An 11114-nucleotide genomic window follows, 5' to 3' on the forward strand; every position below is an offset into this window, starting at 1 on the left:
GGTGGAATGGCGGAAGGTGGAGGTGAATACACAAGACAGAGAGCAAATGGGGCTAAGCTGATCCTGCAGAAATAAAGCCCCTCCTGAGAGAAGAGTATTATTCCATTCATGAGGGCGAAGCCTCATGATCTCATTATTTTTTTTATTTTTTTTATTTTTTTTGAGACAGGGTCTCCCTCTGTTGTCCAGGCTGGAGCACAGTGGTGCAATCACAATTCACTGCAGCCTCAACCTCTCTGGGCTCAGGTGAACCTCTTACCTCGTCTCCCGAATAGCTGGGACCACAGGTGTGTGCCACCACTCCCTGCTAAATTTTGTATTTTTTTGTTTTTTTTAGAGACAGGATCTTACCATGTTGCCAAGGCTGATCTCAAATGCCTGGGCTCAAGTGATCCTCTTGCCTCAGCCTCCCAAAGTCCTGGGATTACAGGTGTGAGCCACTGCACCCTGGCCTTTATCGTCTATTAAGGTCTCCACCTTCCAATACCATTACATATGGTAATTAAATTTCAACATGAGTTTTGATGAGGACGTTCAAACCAATGTTTCACCCTTCCTAGGATTAAATTCAGGATTGAGGGGATATACAATGAATTTCAGTTCCAGATGTGTACAGCAGTAGAGAGGCCTAGGAAATTGTTGGCCTCCCTGAGGCCTCACCCAGGACAAGCAGTGGAGAGAGGGTGGCTCAGGAATCACCGCTGTCAGCAGTTACTCCCAAGATTTGACCCAGGCTCAGCGGGTTTTCCTGTGGCTGGAACAGGAGTGAGAATGCCTCAGTTGTGTTCCCCAGCTCCTCCTGGCTCCTGACAATCCTGGGGCCAGAGAATTGACAATTCAAGACAAATGGGTTAATGGCCCAGGGGTCAAGACACACAGGTAACAGCAGAGAGCAACCTGTACTGCATTTCCTTGAAAAGAGTCAATTAAGGCAGGTGCTGACCCTGGCAGAGTGAGTAGCTCAACCAAAACATCGTTCTACAGCTCATTTTGTTCTATCTTATTCATCTCGGTCTGATTTAACTAATTTTGCCAGATTCTAATTTTGCCAAAGATTCTAGTTCGAGCCCCACCTGCTTTGTCACCCACCGCCAGCCTATGGAGGTTCCCTCTCTGGTCCTCCGTGTCCCATGGGTAAAATGGACGTAGTGTGTCTAATTGCGCATGTTCCCCCAGTGATGTGAGGGACTGAACGCTGTCGTAAGGGAAGGGGCCTGGGGCACTGACTTCGTCCCCTTTTCCCAGTTCCTGCTCAGAGCCGCTCTCCCAGGCCCCCGGCCCCTAACTGTATCCTAGCCCTCCGATCAGCCTTTGCCTACTGAGGGCAAAACTACAGGGTACCCAAGAAAAGGGGCTGCCATTGCCTCTGTCTTCCATTTCCCCTGTTTGTTCCTAAACCCGGAGACGGGGCCCTGTGCCGACTGGAAGGGCGCTCCTGGCTTCGGATGGGGCGCGGGTCACAAAGCGCGTTCCGCCCTAGAACGCCCGGAGGAGATAAAAGCCGCGCAGGCCCCGCACTTGCCGCGCACTCCGGCCGTTCAGACGAGAGAGCGCTGCACTCGCTGAAAATGACTCGAAAGCTGCCCCGCATCTCCGCCCCCCAGCCCCGGCGCCCGCTCGGCGCCATCCCGAAGCGCCTTGGCCGTGGGCTCTTCTTTCCTCCCATCCGCCCTCCGTTTCTGGACCCGCACACTACGCTCCTGTTCCATCCCACCTACTCGTCCTTCTGCCCCATCTGCTACCCGTCTCTGAACCAGTTCGTGCCCGTCCACTACCCCGTCGTGGGCATCGCCCTGCCGAGCTCTTCGTGCGTGAATCTTCATCGGGGCTGCATCTGCCGCCCGCATGTCCGTTGGAGCCCCAACTTCCACTACATCCCTCCCTATCCCCCCACGCCCCCGCCCAGCCCCTGCTTCTAGAGCCTGCCTGCAGCCCGCGGCTGCCCAGCCACCCACGCAGCCTGACGATCCACGACCCCACGGAGAGGCCCCGCAGGGACAGTGCTCCGGCAGCGAAGGAGCGGACCTCGGGGTCCCCACGGCCTGGCTGTGGACACGGGGACGCAGGACCACGGACACCCACCCTCGGCCCCCGCTGCCTGCTCAGCAGCCGGGCCCGCCTCTGCATTTGGAACTGGCTTCCCCGTGGGCCTTGGTCTGGAACCACCGAGCCAACTGCTGGCCCGAGACGGAGAAGGGAGAGCACGAGGAAGCAGAGCCTCTGCTCGCTGGGAGGGAAACGACTGGCCAAGGTGAGGCCTCACCACCTGCCCATGACCTCCGGGTCTGTCCCGTGACGGGAAGCCCTTTCCTGGAGGGGTAAGGGCTGGATCGCAGGAAGCTGGGGCTGTGGGAGCGCTGTTGCCTGGAGACCGCGTGGGACGCCGTTGCCTGGAGACGGCGGAAGCCCGGGGCCAGGGGGAGAGGCACGAGGGAGCAGAGAGCGCTTGGAGCCCGACGGAGCCACGCCAAGGCCATGGCGGGACACCCCAGGGAGCGCGTGACCCAGTATGAGGTCCATCAGAACCAGATCTTGCAGGAGCTGTACCTCAAAGAGCTACCAGCCCGGAACGTCTATGCGCGGCATCACGTGAACCCCTCCACGAGGTCCACAGATCACCAGGAAGCCCATGTCTTGGCATGGTAACCTGGAGGAGCCTGGAGACGCCAGGTGTCGGAATCTCATTCACCACGCTGCCCAGGGACCAAGGAAGTAGGACCCAGACGCAGACTGAAAACCAGGAAACTGCATGGGACTCAGAGCCCTCGCTCAACCCAGAATGCCCGCATCGCAGGCTGAACCACGGCAGGGTCTGCAATGACATCGCTCTGTACAAGGCTCAGAGGTGGAGACAGGGAAATAAAAGACATTGCCTAGGAGAAGGTATCAAGTGAGAATTGAAGTGTGCATGTGACCAGTCCCTAAAGACCTCCAATATTCAGGGGTTAGGTAGGGACAAAAGAGTGGATTCAGGAGACCAGAGAACAGAGGCTGTAGAGGAGGAGAAACACTAGTGAGCATAATATCATAGAAGGCAGGGTGTGGTGGCTCACACCTGGTATTCCAACAATTTGGAAGGCCGGCGTGGGAGAATTGCTTGAGCCCAGGAGTTCAAAACTAGCCTGGGCAACATAGTGAGACCTCATCTCTACAAAAATGTTAAAAATTAGCTCGGCATGGTGGCGCACATCTCTGGACCCAGCTGCTTGGGAGGCTGAGGCAGGAGGATTGCTTGAACCTGAGAAGTCAAGGCTGCAGTGAGTTGTGATCATGCCATTGTACTCCAGCATGGGTGACAGAGAAAGAATCTGTCTCAATATGTGTATATCTCACAGAAGCCATGCTAAGAGACTGCCTTAAGGAATCAGTGGTATATTTGTCAAATGCTGTCAAGAAGAGAAAATGAGAATGAAAGAGATTATTATATTTAGCTACATAGAGGTTCAATCCAGAACCAGGCAAGAACAATTTTAATACAAGTGTCTCAAGTTTTTTTAATTGCAGGTAACTAAAAACTAGGTAACTAAAGACTCAAACTGACTCAGGCAATACAGATTTATAAACTCACATAATAGAAAGCTCAGGGGTAGGGTGAGTTTCAGGGATGCCTTGATTCAGCGTTTCAACAATGTCGTCAGGCCCCTGGAATCCTTTTGTCTCTCCGCTCTGCTTTTTGAGTGTCAGCTTCATCCTAAGGCTCTTGCCTTCCCCAAACCACTGCCCAAGATGGCTGCCAGCATCTCCCAGGGTTCAGACTTACTTATCCAAATCTGCAGGCCAGGTGATCACCTTAGCAACTCTCAGACTAGTGAGAAAGCTTCTTTCCTTCAAACAACCAGGAAGCCTTGCCTCCTGTCTTACTGACTCCTACTGAGCCAAATGTGCATCTCTTATTAGTGATAAAGAAGCAACGTCACTGTAACTAGGGACTCTTCCGGCCTTGACAACCCTAGAGTCCAAGATAGAATCAGATCCTCTGAAGCACCTACACTGTTTCAGGTAGATCGGTAACCCAATGGAAGTCAGGTTAGTTGTAAAGAGAAGAGGAATAGATGTCAAGGAGTCAACCACAATGAACAGAGCAGAGGAGGAGTTGGATGGGAGAAGATTAAATAGTGAATGGGAGTGAAGTGCTGGGGACAACACACGACACACGGGGACAACACTTTCAAGAAGTTTGGCTGTAAGGAGGGATAGAGAGATAAGATGCTAACTGGATGGAGATGTGGAGGGAAAGGAAGGGTTTTACAAGTCTTTTTTTTTTTTTTTTTGAGACGTAGTTTCTTTCTTGTTGCCCAGGCTGGAGTGCAATGGTGGGATTTCGGCTCACTGCAACCTCCACCTCCCAGGTTGAAGCAATTCTCCTGTCTCAGCCTTCTGAGTAGCTGGGATTATAGGTACCCGCCACCATGCCTGGCTAATTTTTTGTACTTTTAGTAAAGATGGGGGTTTCATCATGTTGGCCAGGCTGGTCTTGAACTCCTGACCTCAGGTGATCTGCTCTCCTTGGCCTCCCAAAGTTCAGGATCACAGGCATGAGCCACCGCGCCCGGCCAGTTTTATGATTTTTACCAGAGAAGTTACTAGAGCATCGCTGAATACTAATGGAGCGCTGGTTAGGAGGTGTGGGTCCAGCAGGGGAAGAAGCTGAAAATGCATGGAGGAAATAAGAAATGGAGCAAAGTCTCTATGAAGATGAGAAGGGGTGGGGTGCTGCGTTGGTGTGAGGGCTTGGGTTTTACTGAGCAAGAAGGAAGAGTGTCTGCAAGTATGAACCCCACACCTGGAGGATCTGGGTGACTTCGGGCAAGTTCATCTCATTGAGTCTGTTTCCTTGGCTTTTAAAATGGAGGTGAAGCCTTTACTTCACAAGGATGTTGTGAGGATTAAATGAGCTAATGTGTGTAAATGACTCAATGATATATTTTAGCTTTGTTCAGACCTTCCTCCTTCTCCTTCCAACCCCAATCCACTGTACCAACTCATTTTAAGCCAGTGATAAACATCTAGTTAAGTGTTGGATTGTCTTTTGAGGCTGTGAGACCGAGTAACACACTAAAGGAAAAGGAGAGGGATAGGGAAGGAGAAAAGATGGATATAAATTTATGTTTGCAAGGCTTTTTTCATCCAATAGCCTCCAAGTTCCTTACCAAGGAATCTTTAACAAAGTCCTTGAGGAGCTTTTCAAGGTGGCAATTACACAAATCCTGCTGAGAAGAATATTGGCTACTTGGAAAAGAATGCAGTCGGCAGAGTCCTCCTCCCAGATGTCATTGAAAGACCAAGATGTCATTGTTCTTCAATCATTTTTGACAGCTTTACTAGGTTATGGGCGGTTCTAGCCACAGAACCAGGAAGCAGACAGAAGGAAGTAAGTCAGAGAAGGGCAGCTACGAATGAGCCATCAGTGCTGGCTTTGGACACCGCCAACTTGCTGTGTTTGTTGTGGAAATCACTGAACTTCTTGCATTCTTAGTTTTTCTTTTGGTGAGGTAAACAAATAAACAAACAAACCGTAAAACAGGCTGATATGGTTTGGCTGTGTCTCCACCAAATCTCAACGTGAATTGTATCTCCCAGAATTCCCACATGTTGTGAGAGAGACCCAGAGGGAGGTAATTGAATCATGGAAGCTGGTCTTTCCCGTGCTAGTCTCCTGATAGTGAATAAGTCTCATGAGATCTGATGGGTTTTTCAGGGGTTTCTGCTTTTGCTTCTTCCTCATTTTTCTCTTGTTGCTGCCATGTAAGAAGTGCCTTTCACCTCCCGCCATGATTCTGAGGCCTCCACAGGCATATGGACCTGTAAGTCCAATTAAACCTCTTTTTCTTACCAGTCTCGGGTATGTCTTTATCAGCAACATCAGAATGGGCTAATACACAGGCTGGACACAGTGGCTCATGCTTGTAATCCCAGCAATTTGGGAGGCAGAGGTGGGCAGATTACTTGAGGTCAGGAGTTCAAGACCAGCCTGGCCGACATGGTGAAACCCCGTCTCTACTAAAAAAAAAAAAAAAAAAAAAAAAAACCCAGGCATGGTGGCAGGCGCCTGCAATCCCAGCTACTCAGGAGGCTAAGCCATTGAACCCAGGAGACGAAGGTTGCAGTGAGCCGATATCACACTATTGTACTCCAGTCCACGTGATAGAGTGAGAGCCTGTCTCAGAAAACAACAACAACAACAAAAGAAAAAACGTAAAACGAACAAAAAATGAAATCTTCTTCCTGCTTAGATCACTGGAACAGGCTAAATTGTTTTCGATTAAGGGTGTTTGGAAATACAGTAATTTGAGTTGTCATAATTCTGGAGTGTGCTACTGGCATTCAGTGCCCCCTCCAGAAATGCTGTCAACTCTGTCCCGTAGGAAGCTTCGGTTGTGCCAGTCTTTTAAGTTCTGTACTACCACCCGGTTTGGAGTCCAGGAATGGTCCTGGCGATATTTCACAACAGGTGGCTGGGTGGGACAGAGGCTGCAGTGTACTCTGCTAACGTCTCCCGGGAAGAACTCTGGCAGCTCTCCTTGCCCTTCTCTGAGGCTGTTCCTAGGACAGTGTTCTAGCTCCCAGCAAGTACCCAGTAGATATTGGGTGTGGCATACACTCGTGTGACAGGCAGACTCAAGAGGGCTCTCTGTTTCCACATCTTGGAAAGACTTTGTTAGTGCTTTTTTGGAAGGAACTGATATGATTCAGCGGGCACCTATGGCACCTTTGTAGTCAACTGAAGAGACCCCACAAACCTCATCATTTGCCCTCTATTATAGATAAGTGGAAACATCAGGAACAATAAAATCTACGTTATTGGTTTCACACCTTGAGCGCAGAATGTATGCATTTTTTTCTGTTTTCACACTGTGTGATGCCATCTTCAGAAACAAAAGTTTACATGCAGTCAAGCATTCTCATTGTATATTTGTGTGTTTTTTTTTTTTTTTGAGACGGAGTCTCGCTCTATCGCCCAGGCTGGAGTGCAGTGGCCGGATCTCAGCTCACTGCAAGCTCCGCCTCCTGGGTTCACGCCATTCTCTCGCCTCAGCCTCCCGAGTAGCTGGGACTACAGGCGCCCGCCACCTCGCCCGGCTAGTTTTTTGTATTTTTTTTTTTAGTAGAGACGGGGTTTCACCGTGTTAGCCAGGATGGTCTCGATCTCCTGACCTCGTGATCCGCCCGTCTCGGCCTCCCAAAGTGCTGGGATTACAGGCTTGAGCCACCGCGCCCGGCCGTATATTTGTGTTTTAATGAAGGTCATGGAGGAAAGAGCTGTGATGAAGTTTCAGCATAAGAAAGGTTTGCTTGTGTAAAGCTGTCAGATGGAAAAGAGTGCTGTGTCTAAGCTTACTGCTGGCTGTGACAAAGGCAGTTCAAAACCTTGCTGCTCTTTTGAGTGATTCCCGAAACAGGAGAAGCAGATTGGTCACTCTTGCCCAGGAAAACCTCCTGCTGGCTCTGGGCTTCAGAGACTATTGAACTTGTCCCTAGTAATCAAACCTCAGTCTATTGAGAAGTTCTACCACATTTGTGTATTTTTTCTGGGGGAATAAAACTCCCTCTAGTTTGCATTTCTACTTTTCATCTTTGATGAGGCACATCCCTAAATTGCACACACACATCCTTTGTGTGCTAAGATCAGTGACTCATACCAAGTTAGAACGCATGAGTACTTGTATAAATTCAGACATGTCAACATGCATCTTTTATTGGCTTTCCTCTTATACCTAGTAAAATCTCCAAGAGAAATACTTTTCAATGATCAAACACCTTAAATTACATGGACCTGAAACTACCTTTACCTGAAAGCACTGGGGAGAAGGGCTACAAAAGAAAGCTGGTTCTTTAATTTGTTTTAGATTTCTTCTAGTTTACACACAGAAAAATAATAACTTGACATTTGAATGATGAACCTGAGATAGATACTATGTGCATGTTTTCAATTAATATTCATGGTGCCTTTTCTCCTATACGTGTGAAATAAAATATTGACCCCATGTGACAACAAAATATCATGCAAAAAAACAAGACAAATAATGGTTATGGAGATAGGCAATTCCAGGAAGCAAGTAACAACCTTATCCCTTCCAAAATATTTCTATCCATCCATACCATAAATGTTTACTTAGCACCCACAATGTGCCAAGCACTGGGCTAGATGCCAGGAATAAAAAGTTGAGTAAGACACAGCTTCTACCCTCAAGAAGCTCACTGCATTGGCCAGGCACAGTGGTTCACGCCTGTAATCCTAGCACTTTGGGAGGCCAAGGCAGGTGGATTACCTGAGGTCAGGAGTTCGAGACCAGCCTGGCCAACATGGTGAAACGCCCGTCTCTCCTAAAAATACAAAAATTAGCCAGGTGTAGTGGTGGGAGTCTGTAATCCCAGCTACATGGGAGGCTGAGGCAGAAGAATCACTTGAACCTGGGGGATGGAGGTTGCAGTGAGCCTAGGTCATGCCACTGCACTCCAGCCTGGGGGATAGAGCAAGACTCAGTCTCAAAATAAATAAATAAATAAATAAAAATAAAAAAATAAGAAGCTCACTGCTAGGTAATGAATGGAGGGGCTAAATTGCTGGGTCTCACTAGAACCAACATCAAACCCTTTATATTCATAGATCATAGAACTCCATAGAATCCAGCAGCCCATCAGCCACAAACTGATGAAGTAACGCTAAGTAGAATTCTTTATTGTCCACAGGCACGGGCATGTGAGCCATATTTAGGAACCAATAACACTGTCTTAGGTGCAGTGACTCATGCAGCTTGGCTACAATATCTCAAATACCCCTGGACTGGTGCCCAGGGGACCAGTCCTACCTCACAGTTGTGGATTACTTCCCAGGGAATGAAACACTTTCACGTATGCTATTACCACCTCCATGACGAATGTAGGGCAGGCATAATGAATACTCACATTTTATAGATGAGGAAACTGAAATACTTAATGAAATGACTAATCCAAGTTACCAAACCAGCAAGGGGCCAAAAGTCAGGTAAGGTAGACTTGTTTGTTTTCATTCAAATGTTCTATAACTCCCCAGAGAACCTAGAGTTCCTCCCTTAAATGTAATGGGACCTCTGGGAAGTACTGTGAGTTGAGAACCAGTATGAATCAAGGCCACAAAAGGTTGGCTATAATGTGGGGACTGGCCTGGTGCGGTGGCTCATGCCTATAATCCCAGCATTTTGGGAGGCCACAGTGGTGGATCACTTGAGGCCAGGAGTTCAAGACCAGCCTGATCAACATGGCGAAACACCGTCTCTACTAAAAATACAAAAATTAGACAGGTATGGTGATGCATGCCTGTAATCCTAGCTACTCAGGAGGCTGAGGCACGAGAATCACTTGAGCTCCGGAGGCAGAGGTTGCAGTGAGCCAAGATCGTGCCACTGCACCCCAGCCTGGGCCACAGAGACTCTGTCTCAAATAAAAAATAATAATAATGGTTGGGCGTGGTGGCGCACGCCTGTAATCCCAGCACTTTGGGGGGCCGAGGTGGGCGGATCATGAGGTCAGGAGATCAAGACTATCCTGGCTACTGCAGTGAAACCCCGTTTCTACTAAAAATACAAAATATTAGCTGGGCGTGGTGGCGGGCGCCTGTAGCCCCAGCTACTCGGGAGGCTGAGGCAAGAGAATGGCGTGAAGCCGGGAGGCAGAGCTTGCAGTGAGCCGAGATTGCACCACTGCATTCCAGCCTGGGTGACAGAGCAAGACTCTGTCTCAAAAAATAAAAAAATAAATAAAATAATAATAATAACAACAATGTGAGGACCAGTGACCCACCATGATTGTATAGGGGTGATTCCCTCAGGTGGTGTCTAAGATCCCTGGGGCATGCTGCATCCGGAAGGAAGCTGGGGAGTTTGCTGTTGCCTCAGGTCAGGGAGTGGATTAATAGGCTTACACCCTGGGGACTGCATTTGGGAAGGGGAGATTGGATGCACTCTGACAGCTTCTATCGAACAGCATAGAGCTCCAGGTGTTCTTAAATCAGATCGGGTTTGGGGATGGTGGGGGGAAGCCTTGGTTGCAGAGTCACTGATACCAGTTCTTTTCATGAAGATTCTATGGTACTGGAGGGTGACTCTGGAAATTCTGAAAAGGGGTTTACCTCAGTATTCAGATTTTTTGCCTTAGGAAGGAAAGAGCTGGGTCTTGGGGATTTCTTATTAGTAGCCAATAACTTCAAGCCATCTAGGGACTCTTTAATAGTGGCCACTTGACTAAGGGGAGGAGGAAGCCCTATAGTTTCTACATGTTTCCTAGAAAAAGAACTGCCTAGTGTCTGTAGTCCCTGGCCAAACGTCTTGAAAGTGTTGTCTCCATATGTCGTGTGTTGTCCCCAGCACTTCACCCCCATTCACTAATCTTCTCCCATCCAACTCCTTCTCCTCTGCTGTGTTCATTGTGCTTGATTCCTTGACATCTATTCCTCTTCTCTTTACAACTAACCTGACTTCCATTGCGTTACCGATCTACCTGAAACAGTGTAGGTGCTTCGGAGGATCAGATTCCATCTTGGACTCTAGGGTTGTCAAGGCCGGAAGAGTCCCTAGTTACAGTGACGTTGCTTCTTTATCACTAATAAGAGATGCACATTTGGCTCAATTGGAGTCAGTAAGACAGGAGGCAAGGCTTCCTGGTTGTTTGAAGGAAAGAAGCTTTCTCACTAGTCTGAGAGTTGCTAAGGTGATCACCTGGCCTGCAGATTTGGATAAGTAAGTCTGAACCCTGGGAGATGCTGGCAGCCATCTTGGGCAGTGGTTTGGGGAAGGCAAGAGCCTTAGGATGAAGCTGACACTCAAAAAGCAGAGCGGAGAGACAAAAGGATTCCAGGGGCCTGACGACATTGTTGAAACGCTGAATCAAGGCATCCCTGAAACTCACCCTACCCCTGAGCTTTCTATTATGTGGGTTTATAAATCTGTATTGCCTGAGTCAGATTGAGTCTTTAGTTACCTAGTTTTTAGTTACCTGCAATTAAAAAAACTTGAGACACTTGTATTAAAATTGTTCTTGCCTGGTTCTGGATTGAACCTCTATGTAGCTAAATATAATAATCTCTTTCATTCTCATTTTCTCTTCTTGACAGCATTTGACAAATATACCACTGATTC

General features: G+C 48.4%; 1 pseudogene; it reads left to right on the top strand.

Moving 5' to 3' along the window:
- The first annotated feature begins 2447 nt into the window (after nt 1–2447).
- LOC108521502 (protein FAM183A-like) lies at nt 2448–5342 on the top strand (annotated as a pseudogene).
- Nucleotides 5343–11114: the final 5772 nt, after the last annotated feature.

This window comes from Rhinopithecus bieti, unplaced genomic scaffold, assembly GCF_001698545.2.
Source record: "Rhinopithecus bieti isolate Rb0 unplaced genomic scaffold, ASM169854v2 scaffold_61590, whole genome shotgun sequence".
Classification (NCBI taxonomy): Eukaryota; Metazoa; Chordata; class Mammalia; order Primates; family Cercopithecidae; genus Rhinopithecus; species Rhinopithecus bieti.